The 15,603-nt window shown below is 45.3% G+C and overlaps 1 long non-coding RNA gene across 1 annotated transcript; it reads right to left on the reverse strand.

The window, feature by feature from the left end:
* Window positions 1–7,057: 7,057 nt before the first annotated feature.
* Window positions 7,058–11,396, reverse strand: LOC118605369. The gene is made up of 3 exons (XR_004952105.1): window positions 10,920–11,396; window positions 9,499–9,638; window positions 7,058–7,538 (listed from the first exon to the last, which is right to left on the reverse strand). It is a non-coding gene; the product is annotated as an uncharacterized LOC118605369 (long non-coding RNA).
* Window positions 11,397–15,603: the final 4,207 nt, after the last annotated feature.

The following is a 15,603-nucleotide window of genomic DNA, read 5'->3' on the forward strand; positions in this document are numbered from 1 at the left end:
TCTGGGCCAGAACCCTGGACCTTCTGACTCAGGAGATCTGAGAATTTGCTTTTCTAACAAGTTTTGTGGTAGGCACTGTCCCAGGTGAGGCTGCTGGTTCAAGGACCATACTTTGAGAATCACTGCATTAGGCTGTTACTTGAAGGGTCCACCTCACCCTTGGGGGACAATGTTCAGTGAGAATTTGCCCGGGTCTCCTCCCTCTGCTGGGAAGTATGTTCTCATGGGCATCCGGCCACAGGTGGCCAGTCCAGAGTTTTGGCTAGTAAGGCTGTGTGAGGAGATGTTCCAGCTGGGTCTGGAAGCCAGGGAACTGTTGACTAGAGACACAGTCTGCAGGACCAGCTGTTTCTGGGTGCCACCCCCCACCCCTGCACCTCACTCCGTTCTTCCCTGTGGAGTCTAAGGGCTCTTGAGGCTGGCGGCAAGCTGTTTACACAGAGTGGGAAGTGCTCTGGGGTTTTCATAAAGAAACAAGAGGAGAGAGCACATCCCCAGAAAGGGAGTTCTAAAGGTCTTGAGGTTTCAGGAGCTGAGGCCCTCTTTGTTCCCAGCTGGACTGCAGGAAGTCATACTGGGGTTGAGGAAGAGCATCACTGGGGTGGGAGTGGGGGAACCTGGAGCCAGAACCCATGGAACTAAAACAATTGCCCCCTTCCCAAGCCTTCCTGGTGGCTTTGAGAGGGACATTTCTGTACCTGAGCGTGATTAGGTTGCAGGCTGAAGGTCATATTCCAATGGGCATTTGGCCTCCATCCAGAGCTGGATTTTGACCCCCTGAAGCTCACCAGGCTCCTTGCTCATTGACCCCAGGGTGTTGTCTACTAACATCAGCAACCTGGATCATCAGGAAGATGCTTCCTCTGGATTGCTGGCTTCTTGGTTACAGGCATCAGAAGGGAGGACGGAAGAAGCCTGAGCCTTAGTCGCTATGCCACAATCCTGTGGGAGGGATGGGAGCCCCTTCAGAGCTCTGGGGAGTGCTCCAGGCCCCTCCCCTTCCTTGGGGGCAGAGTTTGGATCACGTTCTAATCAGGGGCAGGAATGTTGGGGGGTGGGGCAGGCTGATGTGCCTGTGTTCCTTTCTCTTCTGAATTCCATCCAAAGTCTTGAATGTTTTATCTGATGTGTTCATAGTTGTAATCCCTGCACCTAGGACATAGCAGGAATCTAACAAATCTTTGTTGAATAAATGAAACACGAACAAATAAATATCTTAGAAGGTGTCTGCAAGATGGTCTCAGGCTGCTTACTCCCTAGATATGGAGGGTAGACCCTAGGGCCAGCTATTCAGCTATTTGAGGCCCTTTGCAGTGGGGTGGTGGGTCCCCACTACCAGGAACCTCAGATGTGAGTGAGAAGCCCTGAGGAAAACTGCTTCCTATGCAGGGGTTACCAGGGGAAGGGAATGAGGAGAGTAGGGACTGGCTTCCCCCTTCCCACGAGGAGCGGTTGGGGTGGTTCTCTGAGCCTTAGGCAAAGTCTGGCGGCCTGAGCTCAGGGCAAGGCCAAGCTCTGTCGAGGATCCCTTCACTCACCCCTCCAGCCGCCTTCACTAGCGAACTCTGCAGTAATAGTGGAACTGGGCGGGGAGAGGGAGGGACAGTTTTAATCCTTTTCAGACTCAAAACTCAACTTCTCATTTCTTTTAAGATACTGGCTCCTAACCCAAAAAGCAAAAGCCGAGGCTAGGGGAATTCTACACGGTGGAAAAGCTCAGGGTGTTACTTTTGGTCTGGGTGGGGCTGGTCTTCGGCGTTCGCCACTCGCATCTCGAACCCAAAGTGCCCCAGGCTGGGGGCACCGAGTGTCTGTGGGTCGGGTCCCTGAGTGGGGCTGAGGCGCGGGGAGCGGAGAAGGGCTCCCCCGCGAGGATGGGTAAAGAGGATGTCCCCACCTGCCTAGCGAGGTCTGGCCCAGCCACGAGCGCCCCTTCCGGGACCTGCGGGGGAGGGGCACAGCCCTAGGAGCCCTCCGAGCCCGGCCCCTTCCTCTGCAGGCCCCAAACGGAGCGCTTTGAGGTGGCCGCGCTCCCAGGCCCTCTCCAGCGCGGCGCCGCCCCCGCTGTGCCCGCCCCTTGACATTGGCCAAGCGCTTTGCATGGGAATGGGCCCCATGGCACCCGCGGGGCACTCTTTGGAAATTCATCCCCCTCTCCCCCCCGCTTCCCCCAGGAGGCCCAGCCCAGGGCCTCTCCGGGGGAGTTCGCCTCCGGGGTCCCAGCGCCGAGGAGTGTAGGGCTAGCACCCCCAACCTCTGGATTTAGGGCGGGACGGTCAGAGTCCTCGCTGGTTCCTCTGGAGGAGGTGGGCTAGGCGGGACCTAAGCACCGAGGAGGCGGGTGGTGTGAGGTTCGAGGACTATTTTCAATAAACATTCAACGGGCCATTTTGGCGACCTATTTGTATCAGTACTTAAAAACCGTGCAGACCTTTGATCCAGCAACTCCACTGCCGCTAGGAAAATAACAGATAATTGCAAACACGTCTGTACATACATCACATCCGAGCTGTTTAGAAGCGAAAAATATACAGCTGTAGAGATTGGTTATATTTACTAATTAATTAATGAACCGGTTTACCATGGGCCAGATACAGTTGGAAAAATCCGTGACTTCAAAGCATTAGCAATGATGATACAGAAGAACATTTACTACCAAAAATGCTTTTGGTGTTAAATTAAAGCAATAACTAATACACCTGCATGGAAAAAAGGTTGGAAAGTGTTTGCATACGTAATTATTAGTAGTGGTTTACTCTGGTTGCTGAGAGACAAGGATCTTTTCTTTTGTCTTAGGTTTTTCTATTTTTAAAAAATACTTTATACCGTAATCATGTATCTAAAAGCAAACTTTATTTATTTATTTGTTTATTTATTTGTTTATTTATTTATTTGGCGAGGGGACCCTTGAGTGACTTCACAGATTGCAGGACCTTGTCATCTTACAATCCCTTATTTTTTATTTTTTATTTTTTTACACCTACAGCACCTGGTCTTCCTAGGTAGTCTCCCCTCCAAGTACTAACCAGGCCCAACTCTGCTTAGCGTTGGAGATCAGACATTGGACTTGTTCAGGGTGGTATGGCCATAGATACAAATTTTATTTAAATAAAACTTTAGTTCTAGGAATATAAAATAAAAATTTAACAGATTTCTCAAAAGTTTCTGAACTTGAATGGCACTTTGCCAGACACTTAAACATATTTTTCTCTTTCGTTTTCAGAACAGGCCTCCAGCCTGTGGAGTGGGTAGGCAATCATTGTTATGCCCATTTCACAGAAGAGAAGGCTGGTGCCATGGGAGGTGATGGATGGATTGTAGGTACGAGGCAGACTGGATCCTGTATCCTTGCATATCCTAGAGCTCCTTCCAGTTTGCGGACTGGGAAATGGGGCAGGGGCAGGGGTTAGTGACGCGCAGAGCCCTCCCGAGCAGGCTCCCTTGGGTTCTGCCCGCTGCAGTCCTCTTTAGAGTGAGGCCAGGACCCAGGCATTTTGTCTTCCCTTCTACCCTCAGCATGCACACACCACTGGCATTGCAACCCAAGCCCTTGACCACAGAGCAGGGAGAAGTGCTAGAAATGTTACAAATCAGGAACACAACCCCAGACCACAGTCTGGTCTCCCAGAGGTCCTGGTCCTGGTTTTTCACCTTTTTCTTCTCTCTGATGCTACCCAGGAGACCTGGGGTGGTGGAGGGAGCTTCTACAGGACTTGGACTTGTCAAACATTCAGCGATAACCGAGCTGTGGGTGTGTCCCTCCACCCCTGCCAATCCATTCATGGCTGGTCCCTTAGGTGGTTAACAACAACCCCAAATTATTAGGGCATGGATGGTGGTAGAGAAGTGTTGAGAATGGTTGTCTTGGGATGTATTCAAAGGGTCTGAGCCCAGTTGAAAGGGCCACAGTGATGGAAACTGGTCCCTTGATCTCCATCATAAGGTTTAGAGAACACTAAAAAATTTCCCTTTTCTCTACTTAGCTTGGGGGATCTTTTGATGTCCTTGCTTCTAACTTTGCAGTTTATTGCTCTAAGTCATCTTATGCTTCCGATTTAACATTCATCTTTGTTTTCTTCTGAAAGCGCAGTAAAACCTCGGGCGGGGGGTGGGGTGGCTGTGTGGGCGGGAGTTTTGCTGGGGTCCCCAGAGGGTGCTACCAAGTAAAATTTGTTTTTACTAAAACACAAAAATCACCTTCCAGAGAACTGTTTCTTTTTCTTTTTCTTTTTTTTCCTGTCCTTAATTCAATGTACCAATTCAACATAGAGATTTTTGGGAGATTGAAAATAAATGAGAAAAGGAGACAAGACACACAAAGGATAGAACATCTCTAATGTGAATTTCAGAAGGCCATGGAGAGAATGGGAAAGAAGCAACATTCAAAGAACCGACAGCTATGAATCTTCCAGAACTGATGGCTCCATGAATCCTCAGACTGAACAGGCACAGTGATGTTTTATTATTATTATTATTATTATTATTATTATTATTATTATTAATGCCTACACCACCTGGTCTTCCTAGGTGGTTTCCCATCCAAGCACTAACCAGGCCCAACCCCGCTTAGCTTCTGAGATCAGACATTGGGCTTGTTCAGGGTGGCATGGCCGTAGACCATGGCTCTACTGGGGCATGAACCCAGGACCTTCTGCGTGTAAAGCAGATGTGCTAACATCTACACTATGGAACTATGTCCATCACAGCGATGTTCTAAGCAGAGAAAAATACAAGTCACTCCTTACCTCGCTGTGTTGTAGTGAAACTTCATGATGCCAAAGACAATGAGAAGATCCTAAAAGAAACCACAGAAGAAAGAAAAATTACCTACAAAGAAATGATCATTAAATGAGCCTCCTCATTAGCGACAAAGGAGGGTAGAATACTATCTTCAAAGAGCAGAGAGAAAAGAATTGTCATCTTTCAATTCTACATTAAATTTCATGTTGTTCAAGAGTGAGGGCAAAATACAGATGTTTCGGACAAAAAAGAACTGAGATTTTGACTTACATGCCCTCATTGAAGGAAGTGTTACAGAGGGTCCTTAGAAAGAAGGAATTCAGCCCCGAAGAAAGGAGGGTGATGAAAGAAGCAATACTGAGGGGAAAAAAGTGTATGTGTGGGAAAGTCTAAATAAACCTTGTACATAAAAAGCTACAACAACAATGGCAACTAATAGTGGAGGGTTTAAAAACGAGAAAGAAAAAAGTACTGGGCAACATAATAGGTAACGTGGAACAGGATCATTGGAGTAAAGCATTCTAAGATCCTTCTGTTATTTTGGAAGAGAGTAAAGTAGAAAACGAATTTAACAGGAAGCTAAGGAAGCCTAAGCTGCAGGATGAAATTTTGAACTGCTTTTGCTTAAAGAGGACTCCCAAACTGAATACGCTTCTGACTTCATAAAACCTGGATCTGCCCACAGGGCAGGGTTAATGTTTCATATTTAGATTTTCTTAAAAGGGTTGTGTATGGAAAAAAAATGTAAAAGTTATTACTAAAAGTATAAGAAACAAAATGCATAACTTCTAACCTGGTAGGGACAATAAAGATAAGACGGTTTAATCAAACCAAGCAAAAACAGGAAAAGAGATGGGAAGAAAAAGCAAAGAAAAGACACGATAAATAGAGAACACAAAGTAGAATGACAGATGTGGCCAGAATTACTACTTAACCTTTGACATCTGTTCTCTTTTTCTCATGTGGTAATAGAATTTTTAGCCAGACAGCTTTAAAATCGACAACTCTTCCTGCCTTACAGATAAATGTACATGGCCAATGGTATGTGACCAGAAGTCGTGTTGCGTCTTCTGGGTAGCCATTAAAAAGAAAGGAAATTCCCGTTTCTATCTCCTTTTCTTCTTCTAGTAGGCCCAAAGTTAGACATAATAGCATCAGCTAGAACATCTGTCTTGTACCACAAGGTAGTAGAATGCGTATTGAAGATGGCAGACCGATGAGAAAGGAGGCTGGTCCCTGATAAAATTTGGGGGAGCCATCATACTAGCTAGGACTTTAATGTGAAGGATAAAAATTTCCATCTTGTTTAAGCTGTTTTAATTTGATATCTTTGCAAAAGCAGCTAAACCAATATACTAACCTATTTAGTAGGTATAAACATAAATCTGTTCATAATCACAGTAAAAGTAAATAGATTAGACTCATTAGTTAAAAGACAATGATTTCAGGTTAGAATAAAAGAAAACTCAAACCATCAAGAATGAAAATAACCATGCTCGTTTATTACGTATTGTCTCTAGCTGCATTCACGGTATACTGCCAGGGTCGATTGTTACACTAGAGACTATATGGTCTGCAAAGTAAAAGATAATTACTACTTGGCCCTTTACAGAAAAAGTTTGATGATCCCTGAACTAGGGCATAAAGCAAATTTTAACAAATATCAAAGAATAGGTATTATACTGATTATATTCTCTAATCTTAATTAAATAAAATGAGAAGTCGAAAGCAGAGAGATAACCAAAACAACCCCATTATGTTTGGAAGTGTGTCTAAAGAATTCATACAGAAAAGAAAAAATCATAAAAGAAATGACAAAATATTTGGTAGTGGAGGACATTGAAATATCATAGGAGAAAATTTATGGGAATCTGCTAGCACAATGATTAGAGAGAAATTAATATTTTTAAAAACTGTATTAGGAAAAAAAGACTAAAAGTTCATAAGCTCAGTATCCAGCTCAACAATTAAAAAAAAATAACAGAATAACCTGAAGAAAGTAGTAAAAAGGAAATAAGAATGGAAGTGAACAAAATAAAAAACAAAGAAGCAATAGAAAAATAAATGGCACAAGGTAGTTCTTTGAAAAGACCAAGATAAAACTCTGACGAGATGGACCACCACCAACAAAGGAGAATAAATAATACTAGATTAATTTACTAAATTAATTTATTAGATGAATTAATTTAAGACAATTAAAAAGCGAATGTAATAAATGATACTGCGGAAAATGTTTTTAATCATGAGAGAATACTATAAGCAGCTTTATACCAATATATTTGAAATTCACAATAAATGGTCAATTTTCTAGAAACATGTAAATGTCCGAAAATGATTTAAGACATCAATAGAAAAACAGAATAGTTCTATATCCTTGGTATCAGTTATTTATTGCTGAGTAACAAAGTCACTCTAAAACATGGTTTCTTAACAATCATTTTATTCGCTTATAATTGTGCCAATCATCAGGTGGGCCAGAAATTATCATCAGACCCAGTCTTCTGTTGGTCTCACAAGGAATCGCTCAGGTGGTGGCGGTTCTGCTGGGTCTGGATGGTCCAGGATGGCTTCCCTCAGGTGGCTGGCAGTTGATGCTGGTTGTCAGCTGAGTCACAAACCTCCATCGGGTTATTCCGGGCTTCTCACGTTAGCAGGATTCTCAGCAAGCAGCAGAATGCGGCAAGCTCCAGTGCACAAGTATTTTCAAGCCCCTGCTTGTGTCATGTTTTCCAGTGTCTTATTGGCCATGTACATTGGCCAAGCAAGTCACTGAATCAATGTGGGAGGAATTATATAGGCTAAGGAGACAGAGAGAGGCGTTTCTTGGGGACCTGTTACTATAGCAATCAACCAAAACTGTTAGGTAAACATAAAAATCATCCCTTCATAAATATGCTGTGGTATTCTACATTGGGTGCTGAAAGAGGACATTGTGGAAAAATTGGTGAGATCCATATAAAGTCTGGAGTTTAGTTACTAGTAATGTACCAATGTTAGTTTCTTGTTCTGACAAATGTACCATGGTTATGGAACTATTATATTAGGGGAAACTAGGTGAGAAGTATAGGGGAACCCTCTTTGCTATCTTTGCAGAGCTTGTCTGTAAATCAAAATTATTCCAAAATGAAAAGTTTATTTAAAAAAAAAAAAGGCAACAACTCTTTAACATGCCGAAAAACAACTAGTTTGGATAGTATTATGAATGATTTTTGCCAAATTATTTAAGAAACAGATATCCCTCTTTTATTTAAACTGTTTCAGAAAATTGAAAAAAAAATGTCTCCTAATTAATTTATAAAGTTAATATAATCTTGATATGCAAACTAGTCAAGAACAATATGAGAAAAGAAAATTATAGGCCAATTTCACTTATGAAGAGAAAGGGAAAAATCTTAAATGAAATATTAGCAAATCGAATATATACATACGTGTGTGTGTGTGTGTGTGTGTGTGTGTGTGTAATTAATCCAGTAGGGGTACAAGGACAGTTAAAAGTTAAAAAACCTAAAGTAGTTTACCAAATTAACAGAGTTAAGAAGAAAACTCATGTAATCATCTCGACAGATACAAACAGGATAAGCATTTGATAAAAATTTAGCATCACTCATTAGAAAAACTCTTGACCAACTCAGAATGGAAGGAAACTTCCCAAAAAATGTCTGTCAAACAATATCTCTGATGGTAAAATATTTGAGACATTTCCTTTAAAATCAGACATGAGAGAAGTCTATCTGCTATTGCTGACACCATGCAACATTTTACTATATGTTTTAACTAACAAAGACAAAAATAAAATTTAAAAAAAATTAAAAAAATAAAAATTAGAATGGAAGAAAAAATGCAATTTTAGGTACAGATGATATGATTGTCTATATAAAAAATAAATCGAGGAAACCTACAGGTGAACTAAACTAAGAAGAGTTCAGTAAGACAAGGTGGGGTGGGAGGAGCAGAGGGTGTCTGGCTTCATTATTGCAGCACAAAAGAATCTATCTAGTTCTCTGAATAATCTGGAGAGCTTTTGACACTGGCCTCTGGGCACTGTGAGCAAGGCTGCTCCAGGCCCTGGGTCAAGGGGCATCTTGGAGGGTGGGGGTACGCCTCCCAGGGATCAGTACCCACTGTACGAGGCGGGCACCCTGGCATTGGACTCTCCTGTAGTTTCGGTTGGAAGATCCAGGCTTTGAAACTCCACTGGGCTCTGAGGCCAGCCAGATTCCTCCTGGTCTAGAGCCGGGGAGACCTGGGTGGGAGCGTGTCCAGGCCTTCCTCTAGGATTTGCACCCCTGAAACTGGCCTTTGGCTCTGCGGCTTAGGAGCCTGTTGGCTGGCAGGAAGAAAAGCTTAAGAGTGCCCAGGCTGCTGCTCCTATCCCAGACTTTCTTTCCTCATTGCCCCAAGCCTACAGCTCTGTAGCTCCCTGCCAGCATTGCTGTCTTACAGGCTGGCAAAGCCTGCTCGGACGGAAGGCCTATAATTTGTGACTCATGGCCTGTCGCCGACCATGGGCAGTGCTGAGTCACCTGGGCTTGCCTGCTCTGCAGAGGATTGCCAGGGCCCAGCCCCTCGAAGGCACTGGGGCCAGTGGTGAAGCCCACCCTTGGCTGCTGGGCCAGCTGGAGAGAAGTTTTCTGAGAGGTCTTTGATGCCCAGGCCAATGTTGCTACGTCAGGGGCGTCTGCCTCAGGAAGGCCTTGCCTGATCATGTCCCCTCATTCCGTGGGACTCTGCTCTCCATCGGCCCTGACTGGAACATACCTTGCATAACCAAGGCTGGTGCAGTGGGGGGCCTGGCCTGCCTGAGGTCTCTCAGGAGGGCTTAAGAGTCGGGGTCCCAGGTCAGCCAAGGGCAGCCATGCTGCAGACCGAGGATATGCTGTCAGCCTTCTTTTATTTTCCTGCAAACAAGGACAAAAGTGAAAACAGGGAAGAACGCCTTTTAATTTCTTTCTATTCATCAGGTGGGCAAAAAGTTTAAAGGACTAAATGATACTCAGCATTGAAGAGAATGTAGAGAAGCAGATACTGTCATATAAAAATGGCAGGGGACAAGGGGCCCAGCCTGTTTCCGAAGCATCACATGGCACTACTTGGTAACATTTAAAAGACAGATAAACTTTTGACCCAACAGTACACTTTCATATAGAAAACATATATAATGATACAAAAACATTTTGCCAGTCCAAGTATTTCTATAGGTGTCTATAACACAAAAAGTTATATTCAAGAATGTTCACTGCAGCTTTGTTTGCAACTGTTAAAAAAAAAAAAAAAAAGGCAACCTAATGTCGAACATGTCTAACAGTAGGGTAACATATAAATAAACCTGACTGTTGTAATGAATGCTCACAGCTGTTAAAAAGAATGAGGTAGGTCTGTATGTAGTGACTGATATGAAAGGATGTTTGTGATATATCATAAAGCAAAAATGAGTCACAGGACCATGTGTTTAATATGATCCTGTTAAACAAGCAAATCCTCTGTGTGTGTGTGTGCACACGCACGGGAGAAAGTCTGGAAGGATGATAATGATGGTTTTCTCTGGGAGGGGGCTGATAATCGACGTAATGGGAGACTTTCGCTTTTTAATCTATATATTCCTAGATCGTAAGATGCTTTCACAAGTGCGCATTTATTTTTAAATAAAACGAAAACAATTAAAAACAAAATAAGCAATTGTCCCTACCCATCGCGAGGGCCCGAAGGCATGTGCATATCTACGGGTGCCCGACTGTGAGACAGGAGAAGCGTGTGAGGTTTCTCCCGCCTCCCCCTGGGCTGAAAACTTCCCGTGGTGGTTCGTTCTCCCTCAGGTCAGATCACCCAGTGGGAGCCACAGCTGGGTCTCTCATTTCGAAACAGCTTCCCACGTCTATCCTCCATCCCTCCCTGTGACTTCCTTGGGGGCTCGCTGCCCCCATTTGTCCTCCCAGAGCCCCCTGCCTGTCCTCTTTCTGGCCACTTCACACTGGTTACCCTCACCCCCTACCCCATGCAGCTGCACTATGAGCACCACCAAAGCCAAGGTGGCATCCTGTCCCTCTTTGCTCTTCATTTATATGCACAGAGAGGGGCCTCAATCAATGTTTGCTGAGTGACATAAGAATGAATAATAAAGGAACCCTCCGAGGGAAGCTGGGCAGGAAGGGACCTCTGAAATCACTGGCCCACTTTCCTACCTGATGCCCTGTGCCCTCTGTTGGACACCTCTAGTGGTGGGCAGCCACTGCCATTTGAGGCATTCGGTCTCCTTTCTGTGGGGATTAAGTGGCTTCCAGAGGAGGGACAGTTGGTGGAGGCATTTCCCAGGTCAGTTTCAAGTCTGTGGTCGGTTCTCGGTGGACAGTTTCGAAGCTTGGCAGGGTGAAAAGGAAATGGCTCTGCTTCTGCAGCCGGGAGAGCCCTAACCTGCTGCACATGGTACCTGCCTGCGAGACCTCATCCAGTTCCAGCAGGTCAGCCCCACCCTAACCACCATGTTGGCAGAGTAAATTAAGCATTGAAAACAAACTAATTAGTACTTCGGGGTAGCTTCATTCAGAAAATTACCGCACCAGGGAGGAGGTGTCTCATTTAGAACCGACTTAATTAAAAGACACTCAGTAAATTCCTGTAACAGATGAAGACAGCACTTTCCAGAAATGCTGTAAATGAAATGTTTTACTGCGTATATCAAATGGTGATTAAATCTTTAATATCATAATTCCTGAAGAATGCTTTTGTCAGTGACAAACAGCCACCCTCGCAACAAAGGACCTAATTGTTCCTTCCTCCTCACTTCGCGGCTCACAGGAAGTCATAACTTCTCTGTTGTACTTCGTTCTTTGCATTTTTTTTCCATTCTTTGCATTTTTGATACCTGTGAATAAATGCCAACTCTGGGGAGGAATCTGCCATAAAGATAAAAAATGGAGGGAAACACTGTTTTCTGACTGGTTGACTTGTGGTTTAGAAAAAGACACATCTATCTTTCCTAAACAGGAGGCAGTCTTGTTAGTTGAATAGCTGCCACAATGGGTGAGCTGTGGTCTGGGGTAGAACAGAGATGCTGAATGACTTGCCCAAATTGCCCAACAAAGTGGAGGCTGGAGAGAAAGCCCGGCCCATGTGGTGTGGGGTGGCCTGGTGGCTGCTCCTGCCTTGGGAATGCAGCCTGAGGCGGGCAGGATGGGATGCCCACAACCTGCTCTGTCCCCCACCTCCCACCCTGCCAGGCTTCCTCCTAGCACAGCTACCTGGGACTGAGCGCATTCAGGCCACCCCGCGCACTTTTTCCTACTGGATGGGTATCTTCCTGGAATACCTGGTCTTGACATGGCTATGGGAGGAACCTAGAGGATGGAGGAGGGATGGGCAGAGTCATTGATCCACAGGAAAATGACAAAGTGCAGACTCCCAGGCTTTAGGGATAGGGAAGGGGGTTGGTTATTGAGGAGGCTTGTGACAAGAGAAAGGACCTTCTTGAGAAGATCTGAAAACCATCTTTTTGCTGACTTGCTGGGCAAGTGGCATGACCATTTCATGCTTAGTTTCTTTACCTGCAGAAGAGATGGAAATGTTACGAGGGTTTGGAGAAAGAGTGATCTGAGTTTGAATCCTGCTTGTTTATGTTTTGTGGGATTTGAGGCCTCTGTTTCTCGCAAAATGGGAAGAGCAACCTCTTCAGGGCCTGAAGGTCAGGGTTAAGTGCATCAGCACGGAAGCAGCAAGCACAGCTGTGCTCAATAAGTTGGTTGGTGTTGATCATCAACAGGATTTTATCTGGGTTTACAGGAGGGGGCAAAAGATGGAATGAATGGTGTCATACCCAGATGGTGAGCAAGGGGGACCAGCTGACTTTCTCAACAAGGCTCTTACAAATAAGCAAGCCCACAAGAAGGAGCTGGATGAGCAAGGCAAAGGGAGGAGCCGTGACTCGGAACCCAAGCACAAGTTACGCGGAGACAGTCTTTCTGTCGGGAGAGTGCTGGTTTTTCTGGTTGTCTTAATGTGTGGAAGCACCCTAAGGCATCTTCTCTCTAGCCTCGGCTAAACACACGGTAGGTGCTATATACCTGCGAATAGAGTAAGGACCTTCTTGGCCCTCTGAGAGCTTCTTATAGATTCTCAGAATAGACTCAGAGCTGGACGAAACCATCAGGATTGGCTAGCCAATCCCTCATCGCATAGATGGGGAAACTGAGGCCAGACAGTTCAGGTTGCCATCAGAGAACCATGGCACAGTCAGAGTCAGGGCCTACCTTCTGGCTCCTGGTCCACTGCTCCTTCTTTAATTCACTGTCACAGTCCAGGCAGCTACTGGCCTGCCCAGGGCTTTGGAGAGAACTGGAAGAAAGTGGCGCTCCATCCTCTTAGTTGGAGGGTGGGGCTGGATTTCGGACTCATCGGCTTCTCTGACCGCATGCCCTCGTGCAGGACACAGCCCACACACTGTACGTGGCATGCTGCACTGCCCACTCCCCGCAGCTGGGATCACGCACGCCTTCAAGAACCACCCAGCAGCCTCTTTCCCAGGAAGCCCACCCTGCTCCTCCAGACACCCCTGGTGGTTTTGCTGGGGAGTGGGTAGGTCTTTACCTATCTGGGTCACAGCCCCTGATTCCACCACCCGCTTGCCCAGAACCAATTCACCAAAAACCAATATGCTTGGCATTTAAAGAAATTTTTGTATCCTTTGAGGTTTTCCAGGAGTTTCTTAAGCCACTTCTCATTAGGTCAGTTCCATCTTAACTCCAGGTCAACCAGTGCATCTAAGAAGCTTCTAAGAAGAAACGGAAGACCTTGGGAGAAAGTCATTCATGAGAAGAAAGGGCAATCATTCCCCTGTCATTAGGAAACACCAGCCTTGTATTGTATTTCACACTCGCCTTATTTCACAATTCTCTTTCATCTCTGCCCCTGCCCACAGGAGAGAGGGAGGGGGCAGCTGGGGGTGGGGCTTGGAGGTGGAAATGGGGGCCTCTCTTCCGCGCCATTCCCAAACGGGTACGCTGAAGAACTGCAGTTGAATAATTTAAAAGCAAACTGCACAAGCACTAGAAATCACAATCATTAACTTCTCTGGGAAGAGAAGGTGTTTCAAAGCTGGAAACAGTGGATGACATTATAAAAGAGAAGGTGGCAGGTACGACACATCTAAATTTCTAAATGTAAAACAAAATAAAACATAATTGAGTGAAAAACATGCCTCGAAAGCTTTAGAAATGCTCGCACCATTTGAACCAGTAATTCGATTTCTGGGGGATCTTTGCCAATGAATAGCCCTTAAATATGGAGTTAGGTTATACATAAAGTTGTCTATTACAGAATTATTTACGACAGTGAAAAAAAAATTTTCAGACAATAACCTAAATTTGCCATGATGGAGAAATGACTGAGTCCATTTAAAAAAAATATCGTGAGGTCATTTTACACATTGTTTCTAAAAAATGTTCACTGAGAGGCAGTGATACATTGCATCTACATACAGGCTGTGGTCGGCCACTCCTGGGTTAGCTGTGTATAACCTTGGGACTTAATTGCTCTCTGAACCTTAGTTTATACATCAGTAAAATGAGATAACAATGGTACCAACCTCATAGGGTGATTGCGAATATTACATGAGATAACAGATACAAATTACTCAGCACAAAGCCCTCAATTGTCACGTTATGATTATTACTTTTACATAACATAGAAAAATGACCTATGTTTATTCATTAATTAATTTGGCAAATATGTTTTGAGGTCCTATTTGTGCCAAGCACGGCTCTAAGTGCCTAAGCTACAGTAGTAAATAAGTTAATGCTCAAGGGGGGGAGGGGACAGAAAGTATACATGTGGCATGAGCACGAATGTGTTAAAAATAAAAAGCTGCCTGGGGTAAAAAGACTAGAAGAAAACAGACCAAGACATCAGCTGTGACTGTCTTTGGCTAGTGGGGCTGTTGAGTAGTCTGTCCTTATGCCCCGACTTTCTTTAATGAGTATGTATTTCTGAGTAGTAATGAGGTTTCTATACATTTAAGAAGTCAGAGAAAAAGGATGGTGTGTGTTGATTAGCCTTTTACAACCCAGTATAATGCTGCGATGTGCTGTTGTAAAGAGCAGGGCCCTGTGGTCAAGTGTGTCTCTGAGACTCCCTCCCACATCCGTCCCCCTTCACCGTCAAGCCAGCCTCGCCCCAACAGGGAACAGCGCGGGGTCCTGCACTAGTTTGCCTTGCTCGTATCCACATTGCACAAAAAGGTGTACAGAATCAAAACAGGGAACAGAAAAGAGAAGCGAAAGTGAAAAACTGAAGGGTCACAGCTGATGACTAGGTCTGCAGCCGCATGAGCCATGAAATTCTCAGCGATCCGACAGTGAGCAGGCAGCCTCAGAGGGCGCTGGGGAGGCCCTGCAGCCTCTGCTGGCCCTGAGTTACCTCCTGTGGGGGCTGAATGGGGACCCCGGACCTGGAGACGGACAGGAGAGCATCTTTTCTGTCCCCTACAGGACCGGTCCTCGGAGGCTGGCTCATGCCCTCTGCGCGGAAGCCTTCGCAGTCCCCAGAGAGCCTCTCCTCACTCTCTTCTGACCTATTCGTAGAGGTTTCAGCAGCACCTCTGGCGTCACCCTCCTTCCAAGCTGTGGGGACACTTACTGAACCTCTGTTGCTTCTCTGTGGGCACCTCGCCCCTGGGTACCCCACGGACCTCCTGCCGTGTGTCTGCAACCCTATATTAACCAGTTTTTCCTCCTGCACCAGCAGGTGGCTTTTCAAGCAGGACCCACTTAGTAATCAAAGGCTTCATTCCCCAGGGAGATTCCAGGAAAGTGTCGCCCCACCACTCTGGAGAGGGGCAGGAGAAGGGCTCAAGGGTCAAGGGCACCGTCCTGGTTA

Source organism: Rousettus aegyptiacus, unplaced genomic scaffold (assembly GCF_014176215.1).
Source record: "Rousettus aegyptiacus isolate mRouAeg1 unplaced genomic scaffold, mRouAeg1.p scaffold_m13_p_7, whole genome shotgun sequence".
Lineage (NCBI taxonomy): Eukaryota > Metazoa > Chordata > Mammalia > Chiroptera > Pteropodidae > Rousettus > Rousettus aegyptiacus.